The sequence below is a fragment of the Triticum aestivum genome, chromosome 5D (assembly GCF_018294505.1).
Source record: "Triticum aestivum cultivar Chinese Spring chromosome 5D, IWGSC CS RefSeq v2.1, whole genome shotgun sequence".
NCBI lineage: Eukaryota > Viridiplantae > Streptophyta > Magnoliopsida > Poales > Poaceae > Triticum > Triticum aestivum.
Window position 1 is genome coordinate 471,423,454 of NC_057808.1, and position 25,630 is coordinate 471,449,083.

Here is a 25,630-nt window from a genome sequence, read left to right on the forward strand (position 1 = left end):
AGTGCAAAATAGGTTCTTACTGAACTGAAAGTAGAGGTGGATAAGACGAGCCTGGAAGATCTCGATTAGAGAAATGAATATATTGTTCTAATATTGTTCTTATGAAGCTGAACTAGCTATATGTTGTACTGTGTTGTTTTCATGTAGCTATCGTACTGTGATGTTAAAATATATTTATGTGCCTGATATGAAATTGCCAAACAGTGTTCGATATGAAATGTGAATTTGCATAATACTGGAATTATTAATTGTAAACTAATAAACCTGCTAAATGTGTTATGGAACTTTGCAAACGGTTCTAGCAGTAAAAGCGCTTGTGATGGATAGCCCAATGCCAGTTTTTTTTCATCAAATCGTGTGTGATGTAGTTGATAAAAGCAAACAGTTAACCAAGACAGAGCGTGTGTGATAGTTACACCTTTCACACACAAGCCTACACATAAAACTGTGTGGGATGTACATACGAACGAAAATGTTTTCCCTGGATTGACTGTGCGGGATGTACATAAGAACGGAAACGTATTCTTTGGATTGACTGTGTGTGATATACATACGAACGGAAACGTTTTCCCTGGATTGACTGTGTGGGATGTGCATAAGAACAGAAATGTATTCCTTGGATTGACTGTGTGTGATATACATACGAACGGAAATGTTTTTCTGGGATTCACCGTGTGGGATGTACATACGAACGGAAATGATTGGGTTTCGAAGCCTCGCCCGATCGCACACGAGCTCATTTTGCCCCAGCCTGTGTCCCAGGAGGGCCTATCCCCGACGATTTCTGGGACGTGTGGGAAGGACCCCCCTATCGCTCACACTTACTTGGCGACGGTTCCAAATGCCGTCGCGGAAAGGGGTTAAAAACCGTTTGTATAGCACCGACGCATACCAGTGAGGTATGAATGAACTTAACCCCTCTCAGTCTTGTACATATATACTCTTGTAGCCCCCAAGTCTTAAACGTAGGAAAATCATTGAGTATGTTTGAGACTTGTGTAGATTTCCAAAATGCAGCCCCCAAGGGCCACCTTATCTTTATAAGATGAGTTGGGTCTTTTAAATAACCACTTTGAGGAATCTCCTTTAGCCCCCAAGGCCAGCTTATCTTTGTAAGATGAGCTCGTTCTTCTGGATCTCAGACTTAAAAAATCATTGTACATAAGCCCCCAAGTGCCAAGGATATTGCTTGCAATGTGTTTGGGACTTGAATAACACAACTGCTCCATGCTGATTCAATCAACTTAGCAATCATTTGAATGACATGTATTGTTTGTAACCCTTGGCAAGAAGCTTTAAGTCTGGGCGAGTCAAATATGGCCGGCTTAAAGAAAAACTTGGAAACAGAACAAGCTGAACGCGCCAAGGCTGGGTCAAATTTGAAATCTTCCTTGGAAGAGATTGAAAAGATCAAGGCCAACTTTGTCGGGGTACACAAACAGGGATGTTTATTTCCCCTGACTTGTGCACGGACAAAAAGCCTCCGCCCCGATGGGTAGGGCTTGCCGGGGAGTGGCTACCTCAATATAGCTGGACCCGTCAAGTACGAGTCAACGTCAAGTCCAAGCAAAGCAAGACCAAGCCAGAGAAGCCGCTCTTCATGAGATCAAGGATAGCATTGAGAAGAACAAGACAGAAGAATATCACCTTGGGAAGGGCTCCCTTGCCGGGCAGGAGAGCCCGGCCAGGTCGAGACCGCCCCAGGGTCAAGTCTAGAATTACCCCGGCAAGCCTGCGGGGGCCGCCAAGACCAAAAAACCCCGCCAATACACCATCGCTCCATCGCACCACGACGCCAGTCACTTATCGATGCGGTGTCGAGGCCCCCCAGGCGATTAGGTGGCTCTCACGAAGCATGTGGCAGCTTACCAGAAGACAGATCACACCCATTTGACACCCGTCCAGAGGCGTGTCAAGATAATAAGCAGAAGTTAGCTAAGCGGTAGAATAAGCTTGCCGGGGGTGCACCCCTGCGCGCCACCTAAGGTAGCATTTATGGCATTTTGTCCTAAGTGCCAGAGTTAGGTATGATAGCACTATTGGCTATCTAATCATGAGATAATGACTGTTTTCCACTGTGGTAACCCCTTGAGCTATAAAAGGAGGTCCAAGGCGACCTAGAGAAGGATTCGGACCCTTACACACTTCTATTCGCATAGCAGCTCTCCTCGAGGAAACCTTGCCGGGTTTGAGGGATGCGCGTGTTCGTGTTCCTCCCTCTAATCCACCAAAGTAGGAGTAGGGTTTTACGCTTCACAGCGGCCCGAACCTGGGTAAAAAGCGCCAGAGTCTCGTCGTCGTGCTGTCTCATGGCTTAAGCTCTTTGTGCAAGATGATCTCCCTCCCTGCCGAACCACAAGGGGCCCGTGGCCCCATAGGTGATCGTGCTCACCCACGACATCTTTGGCACGCTAGGTAGAGGGCATCGCTTGCGCGAACCCGAAGTTGTGAATAGCGCAGCAATCTTCATCATCACCTTCTTCGTCCATGGCTTCGAAGAAGAGGACAAATGTTGCTCCCTATCCTCCTCTTTCCGAGACTCCCTCGCACGTCTCCACTGCAGCAGCAACGGCGGCAAAAGCGAGGGACGTCGGTGAAAGCGGGGGACGTTGGCGCCATGGTTGGCACAGCTGGCGCAGATAGCATGGCCGTCATGCCATTCATGGTCAGAAGGTGGGACGAGTCGAGTGGCGGCGGCGTCCTTCTCGCGATCCTCGACCGAGCACACTTCATTCCAAGAGGTGCCGCTCGATCTGACGAGCAAGAGAACGGTGCGTATTTGGCCTCCCTTTCCTTCTTTCCTTGCCAATGATCGGGTTGCCCGGCAGCGATGCCGCCGGCATCGATGAGATCACATGAAAGCTCAGTCCTGCATTTGTCTCACCAAGGGTAAATCGTGAGCAAAATGCTAAAGCAAATCCGTCGGTTGGCACCCCCGGCAAGCAAAACCATGGCGAGGCCCTGTGCGCCAGCGTGTCCATCACGCCGATCGCTGAGGGATCATTGGAAGGAATGGAAAGAAGAGAGGGGCCAGTTCTTCCTTTTTTCGTGGTGTTTCATTAGTGCGAATATTTACATTCACCCCTCGGTCCGCGCGGGGGCTGAGCACGTGACTAACGAACCGCCAAGTTCCTCCATTTTGTCCCTTTCCTTTTTTTCCTCTTTGTAGGGTAAAAGAGGATATACGTGCGTCATTTTACCAAGAGACACGAAGAGGAGGGACGAACACGCCTGAAGGAGGGGGTGATATGCATGAGCAAATATGCACCTCGGCAGGAGGGGAGCGTGACAAAAGCTAAGTTGGCATGCTTGTAAACTTTCATCAGAGCTCGCGCCTGCACATCCCTCGAACAACCAAGGTTCCGTATGGCGAGCCCTCTGCGCGATGGAACCTTACCGTATTTCTTTGTGCCCTTGCTTTGTTTCGAGTCCGCTCAACAAAGCAGGTGGCCTCGTCAAAGACTGTTAAGGAAAAACCCACCGGCAGCGTGTCCCTGCCAGCTGAATGCTAAGGACCTGCTCCTCAAAGCAATCATGAAAGCATGCTGTTGGCAGGCAACCAAAGTACGCAAGGAAACAAACCATACGGATACCAGTGGAGAAACGATGGGGATAGCATGCGCTCACATATAAACATCAGTTCATCAAGCATTAAAACAAAAATAGTGTGGAACCTAATACAGGATACACATTGTGTCTTAGTACATGGCAGCACGGCGGCAGGGTTGACTTAAGACTGGGTGCGGCGACATCCTTGGACGCTTGGGACTGAAAGGACACTATCAGCAAGGGAGTCGGCCTTCTCCGCGGTGCCAGAGACATTGGCACCTGGCGGCAGCTTCTTGAAGCCATCGGAGAGGTCAACGTTCAGGTGGAAGAAAGCAAGGTTGCTCAAAACCAGGAAGAGAGCATTGCGAGCAAGCTTCCGGGATTCGTCAGCAAAGTAGGCGGCCCTGTTGTCTTCGTACATCTTCAACCCTTCGATCAGGCCTTCAAGAGCGTCAGCTTGACACTTGGAACTTCATGCTTGCTGACGGAGAAGGGGCGATGTCAACCATGCTCTTGATCCAGAGGTCACGATGCTGGATTTGGTTTTCCAACTTGTCTTGCGCGTCCTTTTGGAGAGTTCTCGCCTTGGTCAAATCTGTCATCAGCAGCTTCTCATGGCAACCGGCAGATTCAAGCTCCTTCTCCAGAGATCCGAGTCTAGCTTTCATATCAAGGTCTTGGCTTTTGGAGGAAAGCTATGATCGCACGCCCTCCAAGGTGGCATCTACTTTCCGCGCTTCCTCTTTGAGGGCCACAACCTCCTTGTTACTCCTGGCAAGGTCCTCCATCAGCTTGCTCAATTGATTTTCAAGATCAGTCTTGGCGGCAGATGCGGCAGCTAGCTCGTCGATAATCTTCTTGAGTTGGGCTGAGGATTCAAGGGTGAGCGTGCTAAGGGTGGCTTTGTAGCTATCCTCTAATTCCTTGGTGTGTTGCTGAACAAGGGCATCCAGCTCCTCGTCCTTGCCGCGGAGAGTAGCTTCGAGGGTCCGCTCCCGGGTGGAGATGTCCTTCTCTTTGGTGTTTAGAAGTGCTTCACGCTCCACCAACTGGACCTCCTGGGCAGCAATGTCCTCCTTGCCCATGGTCAACACTTCTTGTCGTGTAGGGAAAGGGACTGCTTCTTGTACCACTCGCGCAGTTCTTCGCCTTTGTCCCTCAGTTTCCGGTCCGCAAGGTCGACCGAGTCACGCTGCTCCTTGATTGCCTGCCATTTAAGGTTGTACCTGTTCTACACGTCCTTGAGCCCTGCCGCCATGGATTCCAGGAAAGCTAAATCTTTGGCGCTGTCGGCAGAATCACCAGCTTCTTCAATCCTCTGGGACAGCGACGCTAGTATGCGTCTGATTTCTTCATCAAAGTCTGCGCCCGCTGAGACAGATGAGCCCGGAGCCGTGGGTCCAGATTGAGTGAGGATTAGCGCCAACTTGCTTGGGGAAGATTGCGGGGCCGCGGCCGGAGGGGAGTTCAAGGGAAAAGGTCCCATAGATTGGAGAGGAGCCTTCTCCTCGATGACTGTATCCAAGCCAGATATGCTGTCGGGGATTTTCGCTACTTCTTCCGGGAATTCCTGAATATCCCCGGTAGTCTGCTCGTGGCCTTCCACAGCAACAATCCTGACAGCTTCTTCGGCAACACTTTTTCCCAATACTGGCCACCTCCTCCAAGAGCTCGGGTTCCTCAGTTGACGAGTCTGCAGATAAAACCAAATAGATGGGATAATAAAGAGCTAGACACTATTGAATTGAAGCCAAGAAGATAAGTAATTCAAGCGAGTAGAAGCAAGGACAAGTGGATTACCCGGTGGTAGCTGCTGTAAGGTGACATCTCCTTGCCCGCCAGCATCGGTTGCTGATGACCCACAAGTATAGGGGATCTATCGTAGTCCTTTCGATAAGTAAGAGTATCGAACCCAACGAGGAGCAGAAGGAAATGACAAGCGGTTTTCAGTAAGGTATTCTCTGAAAGCACTGAAATTATCGGTAAGATATAGTTTTGTGATAAGGTAATTCGTAATGGGTAACAAGTAATAAAAGTAAATATGGTGCAGCAAGGTGGCCCAATCCTTTTTGTAGCAAAGGACAAGCCTGGACAAACTCTTATATAAAGGAAAGCGCTCCCGAGGACACATGGGAATTATCGTCAAGCTAGTTTTCATCACGCTCATATGATTCGCGTTCGTTACTTTGATAATTTGATATATGGGTGGACCGGTGCTTGGGTACTGCCCTTCCTTGGACAAGCATCCCACTTATGATTAACCCCTATTGCAAGAATCTGCAACTACAAAAGAAGTATTAAGGTAAACCTAACCATAGCATGAAACATGTGGATCCAAATCAGCCCCTTACGAAGCAACGCATAAACTAGGGTTTAAGCTTCTGTCACTCTAGCAACCCATCATCTACTTATTACTTCCCAATGCCCTCCTCTAGGCCCAAACAATGTTGAGGTGTCATGTAGTCGACGTTCACATAACACCACTAGAGGAAAGACAACATACATCTCATCAAAATATCGAATGAATACCAAATTCACATGACTACTTATAGCAAGACTTCTCCCATGTCCTCAGGAACAAATGTAACTACTCACAAATCATATTCATGTTCATAATTGGAGGGGTATTAATATGCATAAAGGATCTGAACATATGATGTCGTGGAATTGTCACGGCAGATGTCCTAGCGAAAGGACTTAGTCGTGGAGCCATCGCAACTGGTTAACTTAAAGGGGTTAAACCGGACAAGGGACACGAGAGTTTATACTAGTTCGGCCCCTTACGGTGAAGGTAAAAGCCTACGTCTAGTTGTGATGGAATTGCTGGGGTTTCGATGATCAGGGAGCAAATATGCTTTGCCTGAGTCTCGAGTTGTTATCTGTTGTCCCTGAACCGCCGCTGGGTCGTGCCTTTATATACACAGGTCGACGCCCGCCGGCTTATAGAGTCCCGATGCCGGTTTATACACATACCGGCTCGGTCTCTACTTTGTCATATCTTACAATACAAGCTATGTACTATATGGCAGTTTATAACTACAGGCCTTAATCTACCTTTGGGCCTCGGGCCTTCGAGTCTCTGTAGTAAGCCACTTTATTCCCTGTCTTCATGGGCTTTTAAGCATAAACAATCCATTATGGGGATAACCCGGCTTCTGTGGCCGGTTTACACCTAGTAGTAATATCCCCAACATTAGGCCCCAGATTGATTTGAACTGGTTCATGTCAATCTCCGAAACCTTGAGAAAATTTCTTCCATATCTTCGCATAAATCTTGTAAACCGCCATGACGTCATCATCCAGAATCATCATAAACCGCCATGACGTCATTTGTCATTTTAAATGGTATATTCCTCACCTTCATTAATGAGCCTCCGATAATCGAGGCGACAAATCTGTCACATATCCATTTGTTAAGCTCCTCGATTCTCGCGCTTGACCCTTATCCATTCGTCCTTATAAATACGGCTGAGGGCCCTTTCAATCTCTCCCTTTTCCTCTTCAAGTCTTCTTCTTCCTCGCGACGCCTCAGCGCCCGAACTCCGCCGCCGCCATCGACCTTCGCGTCTACACCAACCCAGGCCACTGCATCAACCTGTTTTGACCAGAGAACTACGACGCACCTCCGCTGTTCAGCAGCACTAGTAAGTATTCCTCTCCTCGAACGTCATATCTGCATTAGGGTTTCCACTGTTCGTCGGTGTTCTTCACCGTTCATCTTTACTTTCCTAGATCGCATAGTTTTGATCCGAATCTGATAGCAAAGGTGAGCTTCAGTAGTTTAGCGCCCCTTTTAATCCTCAAAAAGCACCCTTTCCTGCATAAGATCCCATCCAAGCATATGTGTTCTCCCACTGTCACGGCTTTAGGTTAGATTTATTTCCTCTTTTTAGAACTGTGGCAGATCTAGATTTATATCACCGATCTGTCAAATCTGTTTGCACCATACTTAGAAATTTTTGCAAATGTGTAGCCTCTTTACCATTGTGGGTGGTTTATCCTTGAACCTGTGATAACTCATCATATACCATTAGCCCTCTATTAAACCGTCAACCTGTTTTAAACCGGATATTGTACTTCCATCATTACACTGGTTTATATGTTATAAGCATGAACTTTAAACCGGATATTGTGCTTTTTTCCAGCTTGTCACCAAAAATGGCCAAACAATTCTTTTCCTGTAATTGGGTTCCTTCCCGGGTTACGGAAACGCAGCTGGCTGGTTATGTTGCAACGGGCGCTTTAGCAAGTAAGAACACTATCCATTGGCGAGTCCCCGGCCTAGAATCTCCACCTGAACCCCAAGACGGAGAAGTTATTGTATTCGTTGATCACCTAAGCCGAGGCTTCACTCCTCCCGGATCAAAATTATTCCGTGACGTGCTTGCCGCCTTTCAAATCCATCCCCAAGACATCGGTCCAAACTCCATATCCAATATTTGTGACTGGCAAGTATTCTGTGAGGTATACCTGCAAGAGGAGCCTACTGTTGATCTGTTCCGGGATTTCTTTTATCTAAACCGCCGTACTGAGTTTACGGATGGCCCCAATACTGAACTGGGCGGGGTTTCAATTCAGAAGAGGATAGATGTTGATTTCCCTCGTGCCAAGCTTCATAGTCATCCTAAGGACTGGAATCAGACTTGGTTCTACTGCCGCAACACAGCTCCAGTCAATGAAAATCCTTTGCCGGGTTACCATCCACACCGGCTTACCCAAACTCATCCCTTTCCTCGGCGGTTGACGGCCCAAGAGCGAGCAAAATATGCCCCTCAACTAGCCAAGCTCAGAGCGTTTATTGCAAATGGGCTGACAGGCGTGGATTTTGTCCGATGCTGGGTTTCATGGAGCATTTTACCTTTAAGCCGGCGGCCCGGTTTAATGTGTGAATACACAGGGGATCTGAAAGACCCGCAACGCCATATTGACATCCAGCTGACTGATGATGAAGTCACTGAAGCTGTTAAAAAGATGCTTAATGAACCAATAGATGCATGCAGCAAAACCGGGCTCAGTCCTTTCTATGCTGCCAATAAACCGCCAAAGGTATAATCTTCCGTATTTCTGCCTTTAACCATCCTTTGTTAAATTTTTCCTTTGATGACTTATTATTTGTCTATACAGGCCGATGATCCATTCTGGAAGAGAAAATCACAAGATAAACCGATAAAGAATCCTCAGATTAAGATCAAGGCTTCAAAAAAGCCTGCAAAAAGAAGGAACGTTGAACCGTCCGAGCCTATTATTGATGATGATCCGGATTCAGAGGTAGAACTTGACTCTCTCAGTTCACTTTTTATACACCTTATTGACAATGATCATTCTCAGGATGAAGCGGAAGCCAGCCATGCTGATGAGGTAACTATTCTTTCTTCTGATTTTGATCATGTGCCAGTACCAAGAATCCGTCGAGCCATTCGGAAAGTAAAATTTTCATGCCCTCTTTCTTATGTGGACCCGCACTTTCTTTTAAAGACACAGCAGCATGAAGCTCGCCGCACAACTCGACATAGCGGCCAAGTGGTGTCCTCCTCCGGTTTACCAAATTCGCTGGTTCGCAAACGCCGCCAAGAGGTTGCTTATACTCCTGACACCCTTTACCCTAAGGCGGGTTACATCCGATATCCTCTTAATCCGTCTGACTCAAATTATCAGGGAACTTCCCATTCATCGTTCGGCGAGTCTTCAGCGACACAACTTCCTCCTCTGAAAACCATCCCTGGGTAAGCATAACATACTTTTAACTTTTTGGTCTTGCATCATATTGTCATATCAATCTTCGTGTCTGCTCTTTTTCAGTGCTAAAGCCAGACCAAGCAAGAAAGCTAAATTGAACAAGCCAACCGACCATGAACCGGCAACCGAGCCGGAGAAAACCCCAGGGGCTATTGACCCGGAGGCTGACACTATTACTGATAATCCAGAACCTCAAGCAACCGACATGCTTGTTGAACCGGTGGATAATAATCCGACAAGCCAGTCAGCTGATCCATTAAGTCCAATTGTTGATCCGCCGAGTCCGGCTAAAGCATCCGATAAACTGCCAAGCCCTACCAAAACTACGGACGACGATGTTGTCGTAACTGGCATTGGTTTCAGCTCCCCTGGTCGTCCCGTCGCGTTATCAAAGCATAGCGCCAAAGAAGACTTTTCTGCTATGAATAAGGGGAAATGGAAGTCCGAGTTATCCAATTATACCAACCTCAGCGCTGAAGACCTTCATTCTGGGTTTTTTAACCGCCTGTATACAAGCCGCGACTTTGAAGCCGGTTTAGTAGGCCTGATGAAGGAGCGGTATGAGGTAAATGTCACTTTCCCTTTGCATAAATATTCCAAAAGTCCCTTTGTTATAACTGGTCTAACATATCAACTCTAGCAGCCCCCAAGGGCCGGTGCATAACATTGGTTTGAACCGGGTCTTGAATCGATATTTGCATTTTGCTGGTGTAGCCCCCAAGAACCGGCTTATGTCCTTTTAGAATGAACCGGTACATCCTACTAATCTCACCACTTAGAATAATGACAACCCATCTGAATCTGAATGAATACGCATTAGCCCCCAAGTGTCAAGCAGATAACTTGTTATGTGTTTGAGACTTTAAAGTAATAGCTGATAAGAAGCAATCCGCATTAGCCCCCAAGTGTCAAGTAGATAACTTGTTATGTGGTTGAGACTTCAATGTTGTAATGCTAACTTATTATCCGTATGCTTGCAGGCTGAGTTGTCCAAAAAAGACTCCCAAATCACTGATCTCCAAGGAAACATCAAGTCTCAGGTGGACGAAACTTGCAAAGTTAAGAGCGAGCTGACCACCGCTTTAACAACCATGGAGCGGCTGAAGGAATTCTTCAAAGGTGAACGGGCAGATTGGGCAACTGAAAAGACCACCTTGTTAAAGCGGGCAGAAGATGCGGAGAACGCCCTTAAACCGTCCACAGAAGAGCTGAGCAGCCTGAAGCGGCAGATTGATGCTATGACCTCTGCCATCTTTGGTAACAACCTCTTCACCAGTCTGTAACAACACCAGCTATAAAAACTTCTGGTTTAATAAAAATTGGATCCTTTTGCAGGTAGCCGTGTTACTCATCTTCGCACAGATATGCACAAAAGATTGAAGGCCGTCTATACTTTGGCAGAGCAGCTTTATACCGCCGCGCAACGGGCCATCTGCACAGCTTCCAATAACCATCCGCCACCGTCTCTAATCAAGGAAACACTGGAAAAATTGTCTATGATGCCTGCCCGGATTGTGGAATTGAAGAAATCCGCTGCTAGGTCCGGTGCCCTTACTGCACTGACGCGCGCCAAGGCCTGGATCTCTGACCTTGATCCGGAAGACATTGGTAACGGTTACCCGAGTCAAAAAGAGGATGGTTCAGAATTCGGCAATGATGATCTCTGGGCTATCACGAGAGAGATGCGACCACTGGCAAGTAAATTGGCTGAAGATACTAACTTGTCAATTTATCAGAATGTATATGATGCCAGCGGCAAACGAATAAGTGCTCCAACTTATGATGTGGAAATTTTGATCCCGCCGATCCGTAAGTACACTTACGCTCCTGATGTTGAACCGTCTGATCTGATACACGACGAAGTTGTCTTTCAAGCCTTAACAGGGATTGATTGGACAACTATTAACTTCCAACCATTGGGTGGAGAGAAGGAGGATGAACCGGCGTAGGAAGATCCGCAACCTTCACATCAACCTGAAGTAGAATCATAATCCGGAACCCGGTTTAATTTGTTCCTTTTGTTATTCTTGAAAAACAATCATTCTTTTGGGCAGTCGAAACGCCTTGTAATAGGCTAGCTTGAACAGCTGATCTGATATGCCATCGTGCATACTTGTTGCACACAATATTATTAATCCATCATGCTATATCTGCTTATGATCTTTATCGGTTTTATACAGCCCTATTTCTGCATAAAACAAAGTGAAAGCTGTCCTGGCGGTTTACCGCTGGACGGGTCATAATGCCCAATATATAGCCAAGGTTGATAACCATAGCTTTAAATAATGAAATATGAAACACATCATACCTGTGATATTGAATCACCTTGTTGGTTTACCAACATTTTTGTAATAAGGGTGATAACCCAAATATTGAGTATTGATAACTCAAACCATGTTATGCTGGTAAAAAACAAGCGATGCCGGGTTATGATAAACACCGGATGATCATCCTGGCAACTTATAGTTAACTCCAGGCCGGGTTAAATAACACCGGTTTATACCGATGACTTACAATCATGCCGGGCCATTGGACGCTGGTTTAGCTCAAAACTTTAACAAGGGAGAAAAACAAAATTGACCAATAAAAAACCAGAGAATAAAGAAAAACTTGTAGTCTAGGCTTTTCAAGGGCTGCCAGGCCACTGAGTTAAACCGTTTTACAAAGCCTTTTAAGATGGTCCTCAGTCTTTAACCAATCGCCGGTCTATCATTGACAAGTTCAGGGTCATATGCGATTGACTTGTCAAGTTGGCGGGTCATACCAGGCTTACCTGGGCGGAGTGACTTACTTAATGAAGGCAGGTTAACCCGGGGTTTTAGGTAAATATACCAGGCTTCCAAGCCACGGCTTGATAGCCTATTGCAAGTGTAGATTTCTTTGTTCATTGCGATAGCAAAGAATCCCCAAGCAACATTTTGAGCTGTGCTCAACGGGTGCCTATGTTTGAGTTGTTCTTGACAACACTCTTTGGCCCCTAAGTAATGGCATTGCGCCAGCCAAGAGGTGTAGCTATGGTTGAACACAACCAAGCCCCCAAGTGACTTAATGTCGTGGCTTTTGAGCCAGCCAAGAGGTGTAGCTATGGTTCGAATACGACCAAGCCCCCAAGTGACTTACTGTCGTGGCCTTTGAGCCAGCCAAGAGGTGTAGCTATGGTTTGAATACGACCAAGCCCCCAAGTGACTTACTGTTGTGGCTTTTGAGCCAGCCAAGAGGTGTAGCTATGGTTCGAATACGACCAAGCCCCCAAGTGACGTATATTGAATAGATAACTGTAAAGCTGAATCAAAGGGTAAACCGGATGTCGCTTCACAAACAGAATCCTCCGTGTAGCCACTCATGATATGAGAAAAACAACAAATACCCTGCTTTAGCTGGGTCTCTAGTTTATTGAATTGATCATAATATATACATCGTCAAAATATGTACATGATAGGAGCCTATGGCTCAGGTGTAGTACGGCCGTAGATGAGCTATGTTCCACGACCGGATCGTCTCCTCCTCTGACTTGCGTGAGTCTTTATGCTCTTGAACATCAATGAGGTAATATGATCCGTTGTTCAGATTCTTGCTGACCACAAAGGGCCCTTCCCAAGGCGGGGATAACTTGTGCATATCGGTCTGATCTTGGATAAGCCGGAGCACTAGATCACCTTCTTGAAAAGTTCTAGTTTTAACACGGCGACTGTGATAACGCTGCAGGTCTTGCTGATAAATCGCCGACCGAGCCGCCGCTACGTCCCGTTTCTCATCCAACAGGTCCAACGCATCCTGGCGTGCTCTTTCATTATCTGCTTCAACATAAGCTGCCACTCGAGGTGAGTCATGACGAATATCACTTGGAAGGACAGCTTCCGCTCCATAAACCATGAAGAAGGGTGTATAACCCGTAGATCTATTGGGGTGGTGTTAATGCTCCATAAAACGGAAGGCAACTCCTCAACCCAACAACACGGTGTCCTCTGCAAAGGAACCATAAGCCGGGGCTTGATCCCCTTCAAGATTTCCTGATTAGCTCTCTCCGCTTGACCATTAGACTGGGGGTGGGCCACTAAAGAGATATCAAGACGGATGTGCTCTCTTTGACATAACTCCTCCATAGCACCCTTGGAAAGATTCGTGCCATTGTCTGTTATAATGCTGTGTGGATAACCAAAACGGAATATCACCTTCTTCATAAATTGAACCGCTGTGGCTGCATGACATTTGCTAACTGGCTCTGCCTCCACCCACTTGGTAAATTTATCAACCGCCACCAAGAGGTGGGTCTTCTTATCCTTAGATCTCTTAAAGGGTCCAACCATATCGAGCCCCCAGGTTGCAAACGGCCAGGTAATTGGAATCATCCTCAGCTCCTGAGCCGAAACATGAGCCCGACGTGCAAACTTCTGACAGCCATCGCACCTTTTGACCAAGTCCTCAGCATCAGCATGAGCCGTCAGCCAATAGAAACCATGACGAAAAGCCTTAGCCACCAAGGACTTTGAACCGGCATGATGACCACAATCACCTTCGTGAATCTCGCGTAAAATTTCACGACCTTCTTCAGGAGAAACACAACTTTGAAAAGCCCCTGAGATACTGCAATGATGTAGCTCGCCGTTGACAATAGTCATGGACTTGGAACGCCGGATTATCTGCCTGGCCAGAACTTCATCCTCTGGTAATTCACCCCGGTTCATATATGCCAAATATGGGATCGTCCAATCCGGGGTGACATGAAGCGCCGCCACCAACTGAGCCTCCGGATCAGGAATAGCTAAGTCTTCCTCCGTGGGTAGCTTGACCGACGGGTTATGCAAAACATCAAGGAAAACATTGGGCGGCACCGGTTTACGCTGGCAGCCCAACCGGCTTAAAGCGTCCGCCGCTTCATTCTTTCGCCGGTCTACATGATCAACCTGATAACCCTTGAAATGACCTGCAACAATATCCACCTCTCGACGATACGCTACCATGAGGGGGTCCTTGGATCCCAAGTACCAGAAACTTGTTGAACCACTAGGTCCGAGTCACCAAAACATTTAACCCGGCTCAGATTCATCTCCTTAGCCATCCGAAGACCATGGAGCAGGGCCTCGTACTCAGCTGCATTATTAGTACAAGGAAACATTAAGCGGAGAACATAACAAAATTTGTCACCTCGAGGGGAAGTAAGAACCACTCCAGCCCCCGAGCCCTCCAATTGCCTGGATCCGTCGAAATGAATTGTCCAGTATGTGTTATCCGGTCTATCCTCCGGCACCTGCAACTCTGTCCAGTCATTGATGAAGTCCACGAGTGCTTGAGACTTGACGGCCGTGCGAGGCATATATTTTAATCCATGAGGCCCAAGCTCAATAGCCCACTTAGGAACCCGGCCGATCGCTTCTCTGTTCTGGATGATATCTCCCAAAGGAGCAGATCTGACCACAGTAATGGGATGGCCCTGAAAGTATTGCTTCAGCTTCCGGCTCGCCATGAAAACCCCATATACAAGCTTCTGCCAATGTGGATATCTCTGTTTTGACTCAATGAACACCTCACTGATATAATAAACCGACCGTTGAACCGGATACTCCATTCCTGCCTCCTTGCGCTCCACCACAATAGCCACGCTGACAGCTCGAGCATTAGCAGCCACATATAACAGCAACGGTCCTTGTCCATGGGAGCAGCAAGAACAAGTGGTTCGGCAAGCTGCCGCTTCAGAGCCTCAAACGCCTCATTAGCCGCATCACTCCAGACAAAGTTGTCCGTTTTCTTCAGCATTTGATATAAAGGGATGGCCTTCTCCCCGAGACGACTTATAAACCGGCTCAATGCTGCAATCCGGCCTGCAAGTCGCTGAACATCATTGATGCACTTCGGTTTAGTCAGTGAAGTAATAGCCTTGATCTTCTCCGGATTAGCTTCAATGCCCCTATTAGATACCAGAAAACCCAAAAGCTTGCCTGCTGGCACACCAAAAACACACTTGGCCGGGTTGAGCATCATCTTATAAACCCGGAGGTTATCAAAGGTCTCCTTTAAATCATCTATTAATGTTTCCTCCTTCCTGGACTTCACCACAATATCATCCACATAAGCATGGACGTTGCGCCCAATCTGGTTATGAAGACAATTCTGAACACAGCGCTGATAAGTTGCCTGGGCACTCTTGAGCCCAAAGGGCGTAGACACATAGCAGAAGGCTCCAAAGGGAGTTATAAAAGTTGTCTTCTCTTGGTCCTTAACTGCCATTTTAATCTGATGATAACCTGAATAAGCATCCAGAAAACTCAAACGCTCACAACCCATCGTAGCATCAATGATTTGATCGATACGGGGGAAGGCAAAAGGATCTGTCGGACATGCTTTGTTCAAATCCGTGTAATCTACACACATACGCCAGGTGCCATTCTTCTTAAGCACCAGCACCGGATTAGCCAACCACTCCGGATGAAAAACTTCAACAATGAACCCTGCCGCCAAGAGCCGGGCTACCTCCTCACCAATAGCCTTGCGCCTCTCTTCATTGAACCGGCGAAGGAATTGTCGGACCGGTTTAAACTTGGGATCAATATTAAGGGTGTGCTCAGCGAGTTCCCTCGGTACACCTGGCATGTCAGAAGGCTTCCATGCAAAGATATCCCAATTCTCATGGATGAACTCGATGAGCGCGCTTTCCTATTTCGGATCCAAATTTGCACTGATGATGAACTGTTTGGATGAATCGCCGGGCACAAAATCAACCATTTTAGTCTCATCAGCCGATTTAAACTTCAAGGCCGGATCATGCTCCGTGGTTGGTTTCTTCAAGGAAGTCATGTCCGCCGGATCAACGTTGTCCTTATAGAACTTCAACTCCTCTGCTGCACAAACCGACTCAGCATAGGCCGCATCACCTTCCTCATACTCCAAAGCGATCTTGCGGCTTCCATGTATTGTGATAGTCCCTTTATGACCCAGCATCTTGAGCTGCAGATAAACATAACAGGGTCGCGCCATGAACTTAGCATAAGCCGGCCGTCCAAACAGGGCATGATACGGGCTTTGGATTTTCACCACTTCGAAAGTCAATGTCTCTGATCTTGAGTCATACTCATCTCCAAAAGCGACTTCTAGAGCTATTTTACCAACCGGGTAGGCTGATTTGCCGGGCACCACACCATGGAAAACAGTGTTCGACGGTTTAAGATTCTTATCTGTCAACCCCATACGACGGAAGGTGTCATAATATAAGATGTTGATACTGCTGCCTCCGTCCATGAGCACCTTAGTGAACTTATAACCTCCAACCTGAGGCGCCACCACCAACGCCAAATGACCCGGATTGTCAACCCGGGGCGGGTGATCCTCTCGGCTCCAGATGATAGGCTGCTCAGACCATCGTAAATAATGAGGCACTGCCGGTTCAACCGAGTTCACCGCTCGTTTATGAAGCTTCTGATCGCGTTTGCATAAGCTGGTGCTGAAAACGTGGTACTGTCCACCATTCAACTGCTTTGGGTGACTTTGGTACCCTGACTGTTGCTGCTGCGGTCCTTGCTGGCTATAACCACCCTGGTTGCTCTGATTGCCTTGATTGCCATGTCCACCCTGATTGCCTTGGAATCCTGAACCGTTATTGCCTCCTCCATAACCCGGCCCATAGGACCCGGGTCCTGAACCGCCGGATGGTCCATCATCATTCCGGAAGAGGTCTGAATTTTTGAATTCTCGCATGATATAACAATCTTTCCAGAGGTGCGTGGCCGGTTTATCCTGCGTTCCAAGATGCTTCGGGCAGGGCTGGTTCAACAGGTAATTCAGGCGCTCTGGATTAGGACTGGGCTCTGCCCTTCTCGGGGGCGGCTTTCCTTTACGATGCTGACCATTACCCTGTGTATTGGTGTTAGCCACAAAATCTGAATTATGATCTGCTTTCCGCTTACCATTATTATTGTGACCCGTTGGGTTATGCTGCTGCCCCTTGGCGTTGCCGCTCTTCTTTCCCTTCCCCGGCTTGTCATCGTCGGACTCGGGGTCCTTGGTACTATCAGAATCAGCATACTTAACCAGAGCAGCCATAAGTGTTCCTATATCATTGCAGTGACGCTTGAGCCGTCCCAACTTCAACTTTAAAGGCTGAAACCGACAATTCCCCTCCAATGTTATAATCGCCGAGTCGGCGTTGATGCGATCCGAAGAATGTAAGATCTCTGAAACCCGGTGCACCCAATGGGTTGTTGACTCGCCTTCTCCCTGGACGCAGGTGGCTAAGTCCACAATTGACATAGGTTGCTTGCACGTGTCTTTGAAGTTTGCTATAAACCGGTCTTTCAACTCAGCCCATGTCTCGATGGAATTAACTGGTAAGCCTTTCAACCACGTGCGAGCTATTCCATCCAACATCATAGCGAAATATTTCGTGCAGGCCGCTTCATCCACATCTAACATCTCCATAGCCATCTCATAACTCTCGATCCATGACTCGGGAGGCAAATCAGCGGTGTAATTAGGCACCTTACGGGGGCCTTTGAAATCCTTGGGCAGCCGTACATTGCGCAAAGCCGGGACGAGGCATGGCACCCCCCAAGAGCTGAAAGTAAGGCCTTGCTCTACGGAAACCACCGGACGAACCGGAGTGAGCTGACGGTCCTGCGCAGCTAACTCGGCTTCACGACGTGCTCCGTTGTTCACCACATCCTGGGCATGTGCCCCACCACGCGCCGGATTAGGCCCTCGAGGAGCGTCTCAGTTCCGTGCACTACTTGACACAGCCGGTTCATCAATGTGCCTGCTATAACTCCGGCTCGGGCGTGGGGTTGAATGAATTATGTCTCGGCTGTATGAATAAGCCTGCTGCTGCATCATAACCGTCTGAAGAAGATCCCTAGCACACCGCGTCTCAACCGCCGCTGGGGATTCACCCTCCATTGGGATAGCGGCTAATCGTGATGCGGCCGCGATCATATTATCCAAAGGGGTGGAGAAGTAACCCGGCGGTGCCGGTACAATCTGCAGCGGGTTATGGGTCCGTCGAGGGGGATCCGTCACCCGTGGCTGATCCGGTGCTCCGGTCCTCGGCGCCTCAATCCAGTTCACCGCTGCCGGATTACTGGTTCCTGCTCCTGGCGTTCCAAAGAGATTCATTGCCTCATAAACCGGTGGTAGTCGTGACCGATGCCTTCTCCTTAACACGTCGTTTGAAGCGTTCTGATCCAGCAGGAGTCGATAATTTTCCGCCTGAATCCGCTGTGCTTGTGCCTCTAAAGCGACCCGCTCCTTAGCCATCCTGGTTTCTTCAGCCGCTAAGTCCTCCTTAGCTTGAGTTATTTGATCCTGCAGCTTAGCCACCTCCGCATTATGCTGATCTTGCGTATCGGCGGTAACTTGTGTGGTCAGTAAGGCCATCCAGGCGTCCAATAAATCGGACAAGATTTGGGCCGGCCGGCGCGCGGGCCCTCCCGCCCCAGCTGCCGATCCAGAAATTATTGCTGTCGCGGTTGAAGATTGCAACGTGGGCTGAGTTCCAGCCATGAAGATCGCAACCCGGTTTGCCGGTTCAAAGGGGTCCGGAATACTGTCGCCATCGGAATAGCCCCCAAACTGGCCATCTTGCAGTTGGTACAGTGACTCGGTCTCCCCGGTGGACGACTCGTCATCTGAGTGGACGACAGTCTCGCCATCGGACGCCGGTTCAAGTTCCGCACCATTGATGAAGCCTACGAACGCACGCTTCACGGCGGGCTGAACCCGGGCAGGGCTTGCACGCTGAGCCATCTCGACGAGGTCGGTGCAGATGTCCGGCTCAGGGCCCGGTTCGCCGATCTTGCCGATGAAGACGTGAATTCCTCCAAAGGGGACCCGGTACCCGTACTCGATTGAGCCAGCCTCGGGGCCCCAGCCTGCGTCGTCGATGTAGAGCTTGCCGCAACGACTCTTGGTCATCTAGCCCACGGCGTATCCCTTGAGCCCTTCGAAATTGCCCTTCAAGAACTCGAAACCATCGCGCGATAGCCCCACGGTGGGCGCCAACTGTCGTGGAATTATCACGGCAGATGTCCTAGCGAAAGGACTTAGTCGTGGAGCCATCGCAATGGGTTAGCTTAAAGGGGTTAAACCGAACAAGGGACACGAGAGTTTATACTAGTTCGGCCCCTTACGATGAAGGTAAAAGCCTACGTCTAGTTGTGATGGAATTGCTGGGGTTTCGATGATCAGGGAGCAAATATGCTTTGCATGAGTCTCGAGTTGTTATCTGTTGTCCCTGAACCGCCGCCGGGTCGTGCCTTTATATACACAGGTCAACGCCCGCCGGCTTATAGAGTCCCGATGCCGGTTTATACACATACCGGCTCGGTCTCTACTTTGTCATATCTTACAATACAAGCTATGTGCTATATGGCGGTTTATAACTACAGGCCTTAATCTACCTTTGGGCCTCGGGCCTTCGAGTCTCTGTAGTAAGCCGCTTTATTCCCTGTCTTCATGGGCTTTTAAGCATAAACAATCCATTATGGGGATAACCCGGCTTCTATGGCCGGTTTACACCTAGTAGTAATATCCCCACCATATGATCTTCCACCAAATAAACCAACTAGCATCAACTACAAGGAGTAATCAACACTACTAGCAACCCACAGGTACCAATCTGAGGTTTTGAGACAAAGATCAGATACAAGATATGAACTAGGGTTTGAGAGGAGATGTTGCTGGTGAAGATGTTGATGGAGATTGACCCCCTCCCGATGAGAGGATCGATGGTGATCACAATGGTGATGATTTCCCCCTCCTAGAGGGATGTTTCCCCAGCAGAACAGCTCCGCCGGAGCCCTAGATTGGTTCCGCCAAGGTTCCGCCTCGAGACGGCGGCGCTTCGTCCCGAAAGCTTCCTTCTGATTTTTTCCTCGACGAAAGACTTCATATAGCAAAATATGGGCACCGGAGGCCTGCCAGGTAGCCCACAAGACAGGGGGCGCGCCCAGGGGGTAGGGCGCGCCCCCCACCCTCATGGCCAGGGTGTGGGCCCCCTCTGGTTGATTCTTTCGCCAGTATTTTTTATTAATTTCAAAACGTGCCTCCGTGAAGTTTCAGGACTTTTGGAGTTGTGCAGAATAGGTCTCTAATATTTGATCCTTTTCCAGCCCAGAATTCCAGCTGCCGGCATTCTCCCTCTTCATGTAAACCTTGTAAAATAAGAGAGAAAATGCATAAGTATTGTGACATAATGTGTAATAACAGCCCATAATGCAATAAATATCGATATAAAAGCATGATGCAAAATGGACGTATCAACTCCCCCAAGCTTAGACCTCGCTTGTCCTCAAGCGGAAGCCGATAACGAAAAATATGTCCACATGTTTAGAGATAGAGGTGTCGATAAAATAAAATACGGACCTGAGGGCATCATGATCATTCTTATAACAGCAACATATATAATTTGTCATATGATTTATTATGCTAAAGTAACAATCTATTCACAATGTCAAGTATGAATAAGAAACTTTATTGAGAACTAACAAACTATCATCTCGGTCATTGAAGCAATTGCAATTTATCATAACATCGGAAAGAGTCAATATAAGAGCTTTTCAGCAAGTCCACATACTCAACCATCATTTAGTCTTTCACAATTGCTAACACTCACGCAATACTTATGGGTATGAAGTTTTATTCGGACACAGAGAAAGATAGGGGCTTATAGTGTTGCCTCCCAACCTTTTACCTCAAGGGTAATGTCAACAATAATATTTCATGATAACTTATATCCAATTGGATATATATATATATATATCAGGATCTTTCCAATACAATGTGCTTGCCAAAGGATAAAATGTAAAAAGGAAAGGTGAAGATCACCATGATTCTTGTATAAGGTATAAGACAAGAATAAAAGATAGGCCCTTCGCAGAGGGAAGCAGAGGATGTCATGTGCTTTTATGGTTGGATGCACAAAATCTTAATGCGAAAGAACGTCACTTTATATTGCCACTTGTGATATGGACCTTTATTATGCACTCCGTCGCTTTTATTTCTTCCACATCACAAGATCGTATAAAGCTTATTTTCTCCACACTAATAAATCATACATATTTAGAAAGCAATTTTTATTGCATGCAACAATGACAACTTACTTGAAGGATCTTACTCAATCCATAGGTAGGTATGGTGGACTCTCATGGCAAAACTGGGTTTAAGGATATTTGGAAGCACAAGTAGTATCTCTACTTGGTGCGAATAATTTGGCTAGCATGAGGGGGGAAAGGCAAGCTCAACATGTTGGATGATCCATGACAATATACTTTATTTCAGATATAAGAAAACATAACCCATTACGTTGTCTTCCTTGTCCAACATCAACTTTTTAGCATGTCATATTTTAGTGAGTGCTCACAATCATAAAAGATGTCCAAGATAGTATATTTATATGTGAGAACCTCTCTTTCTTTATTATTTCCTATTAATTGCAACGATGACCAAAACTATGTTTGTCAACTCTCAACAACTTTTATTCATCATACTCTTTTTATGTGAAGTCATTACTCCCCATAAGATCAATATGATCTCTTTTATTTCTTTTTATTCTTTCTTTTTCGATATTCCCTCAAGATCATAGCAAGATAATCAAGCCCTTGACTCAAAACTAATCTTTATTATATATAGCTCACGGACTCGATTACATAGAGGGATCATAAAGCAAAACTCAAAACTAGATCATACTAACACTTTATTTTACTAGATCAAGGTATTACCAAAAGGATCGAACTAAGAAAAACGGTAAAGATAGGAGTGTGATGGTGATACGATACCAGGGCACCTCCCCCAAGCTTGGCAGTGATACGTCTCCAACGTATCTATAATTTTTTATTGTTCCATGCTATTATATATTCTGTTTTGGATGTTTAATAGGCTTTATTATACACTTTTATATTATTTTTGGGACTAACCTGTTAACCAAGCCCTAGTGCAAATTTCTGTTTTTTTGCCTATTTCAGTGTTTCGCAGAAAAGGAATATCAAACGGAGTCCAAACGGAATGAAACCTTCGGGAGCGTGATTTTTGGAACAAACGTGATCCAGAGGACTTGGAGTGGACGTCAAGAAATCAACGAGGAGGCCACGAGGTAGGGAGGCGCGCCCCCCATACTCGTGGGCCCCTCGTGGCTCCACCGACCTACTTCTTCCTCCTATATATACCTACGTACCCCGAAACCATCCAGGAGCACCACGAAACCCTATTTCCACCGCCGCAACCTTCTGTACCCGTGAGATCCCATCTTGGGGCCTTTTTCGGCGCTCCGCCGGAGGGGGCATCGATCACGGAGGGCTTCTACATCAACACCATAGCCTCTCCGATGATGTGTGAGTAGTTTACCTGAGACCTTCGGGTCCATAGTTATTATCTAGATGGCTTCTTATCTCTCTTTGGATCTCAATACAAAGTTCTCCTCGATCTTCTTGGAGATCTATTCGATGTAACTCTTTTTGCGGTGTGTTTGTCGAGATCCAATGAATTGTGGGTTTATGATCAAGATTATCTATGAACAATATTTGAATCTTCTCTGAATTCTTTTATGTATGATTGGTTATCTTTGCAAGTCTCTTCGAATTATCAGTTTGGTTTGGCCTACTAGATTGATCTTTCTTGCAATGGGAGAAGTGCTTAGCTTTGGGTTCAATCATGCGGTGCTCGATCCTAGTGACAGTAGGGGAAACGACATGCATTGTATTGTTGCCATCGAGGATAAAAAGATGGGGTTTATATCATATTGCTTGAGTTTATCCCTCTACATCATGTCATCTTGCCTAATGCGTTACTCTGTTCTTATGAACTTAATACTCTAGATGCATGCTGCATAGCTGTCGATGTGTGGAGTAATAGTAGTAGATGCAGGCAGGAGTCGGTCTACTTGTTGCGGACGTGATGCCTATATACATGATCATGCCTAGATATTCTCATAACTATGCTCAATTCTATCAATTGCTCGACAATAATTTGTTCACCCACCATAATACTTATGCTATCTTGAGAGAAGCCACTAGTGAAACCTATGGCCCCCGGGTCTATTTTCCATCATATAAGTTTCCAATCTATTTTTACTTTGCAATCTTTACTTTCAATCTTTATCATAAAAATACCAAAAATATTATCATCTCTATCAGATCTCACTTTTGCAAGTGGTCGTGAAGGGATTGACAACCCCTTTATCGCGTTGGTTGCAAGGTTTTTATTTGTTTGTGTAGGTACGAGGGACTTGCGTGTGGCCTCCTACTGGATTGATACCTTGGTTCTCAAAAACTGAGGGAAATACTTACGCTACTTTGCTGCGTCACCCTTTCCTCTTCAAGGGAAAACCAACACATGCTCAAGAGGTAGCAAGAAGGATTTCTGGCGCCGTTGCCGGGGAGGCTTACACCAAGTCAAGTCAAGATTTGATCTCCCGCCAACGTGCGGATTTCTGGCGCTGTTGCCGGGGAGTCTACGCACAAGTCAAGACATACCAAGTACCCATCACAAACTCTTATCCCTCGCATTACATTATTTGCCATTTGCCTCTCGTTTTCCTCTCCCCCACTTCACCCTTGCCGTTTTATTCGCCCTCTCTTTCCGTTCGCTTTTTCTTTCGCTTGCTTCTTGTTTGCTTGTGTGTTGGATCGCTTGCTTGTCATGATGGCTCAAGATAATACTAAATTGTGTGACTTTGCCAATACCAACAACAATGATTTTCTTAGCACTCCGATTGCCCCTCTTACCAATGCTGAATCTTGTGAAATTAATGCTGCTTTGCTGAATCTTGTCATGAAAGATCAATTCGCGGGCCTTCCTAGTGAAGATGCCGCTACCCATCTTAATAGCTTTGTTGATTTGTGTGATATGCAAAAGAAGAAAGATGTGGACAATGATATTGTTAAACTGAAGCTATTTCCGTTTTCGCTTAGAGATCATGCTAAAACTTGGTTTTCGTCTTTGCCTAAAAATAGTATTGATTCTTGGAATAAGTGCAAAGATGCTTTTATCTCTAAGTATTTTCCTCCTGCTAAGATCATCTCTCTTAGAAACGATATTATGAATTTTAAGCAACTTGATCATGAACATGTTCCACAAGCTTGGGAGAGAATGAAATTAATGATACGTAATTGCCCTACACATGGTTTGAACTTATGGATGATTATACAAAAAATTTATGCCGGATTGAATTTTGCTTCTAGAAATCTTTTAGATTCGGCCGCGGGAGGCACTTTTATGGAAATCACTTTAGGAGAAGCTACTAAACTCCTAGATAATATTATGGTTAATTATTCTCAATGGCACATTGAATGATCTACTAGTAAAAATGTGCATGCAATTGAAGAGATTAATGTTTTGAGTGGAAAGATGGATGAACTTATGAAATTGTTTGCTAATAAGAGTGTTTCTTCTGATCCCAATGATATGCCTTTGTCTACTTTGATTGAGAATAATAATGAATCTATGGATGTGAATTTTGTTGGTAGGAACAATTTTGGTAACAATGCTTATAGAGCAAACTTTAATCCTAGGTCGTATCCTAGCAATTCCTCTAATAATTATGGTAATTCCTACAACAACTCTTATGGAAATTTTAATAATATGCCCTCTGATTTTGAGACTGGTGTTAAAGAATTTATGATTTCTCAAAAGAATTTCAATGCTTTGCTTGAAGAAAAATTGCCCAAGATTGATGAGTTGGCTAGGAACGTGGATAGAATTTCTCTTGATGTTGATTCTTTGAAACTTAGATCTATTCCACCTAAGCATGGTATCAATGAGTCCCTCAAAGCTATGAGAATTTCCATTGATGAGTGCAAAGAAAGAACCGCTAGGATGCGTGCTAAAAAAGATTGCTTTGTGAAAGCGTGTTCTTCTAGTTTTCATGATAATAAGGATGAAGATCTAAAAGTGATTGATGTGTCCCCTATTAAATATTTGTTTTGCAATATGAATCTTGATAATGATGGGACTGGAGATGAGTCAACTTTAGTTAAAAGGCATCCCAATAATTCGGAGTTTTTAGATCTTGATGCAAAATTTGGTAAAAGTGGGATGGAAGAGGTCAAAACTTTAGATAGCAATGAACCCACTATCTTGGATTTCAAGGAATTTAATTATGATAATTGTTATTTAATAGATTGTATTTCCTTGTTGCAATCCGTGCTAAATTCTCCGCATGCTTATAGTCAAAATAAGGATTTTACTAAACATATCGTTGATGCTTTAATGCAATCTTATGAAGAAAATCCTGAATTAGAAGTTTCTATCCCTAGAATACTTTATGATGAGTGGGAACCTACTATTAAAATTAAAATTAAAGATCATGAATGCTATGCTTTGTGTGATTTGGGTGCTAGTGTTTCCACGATTCCAAAAACTTTGTGTG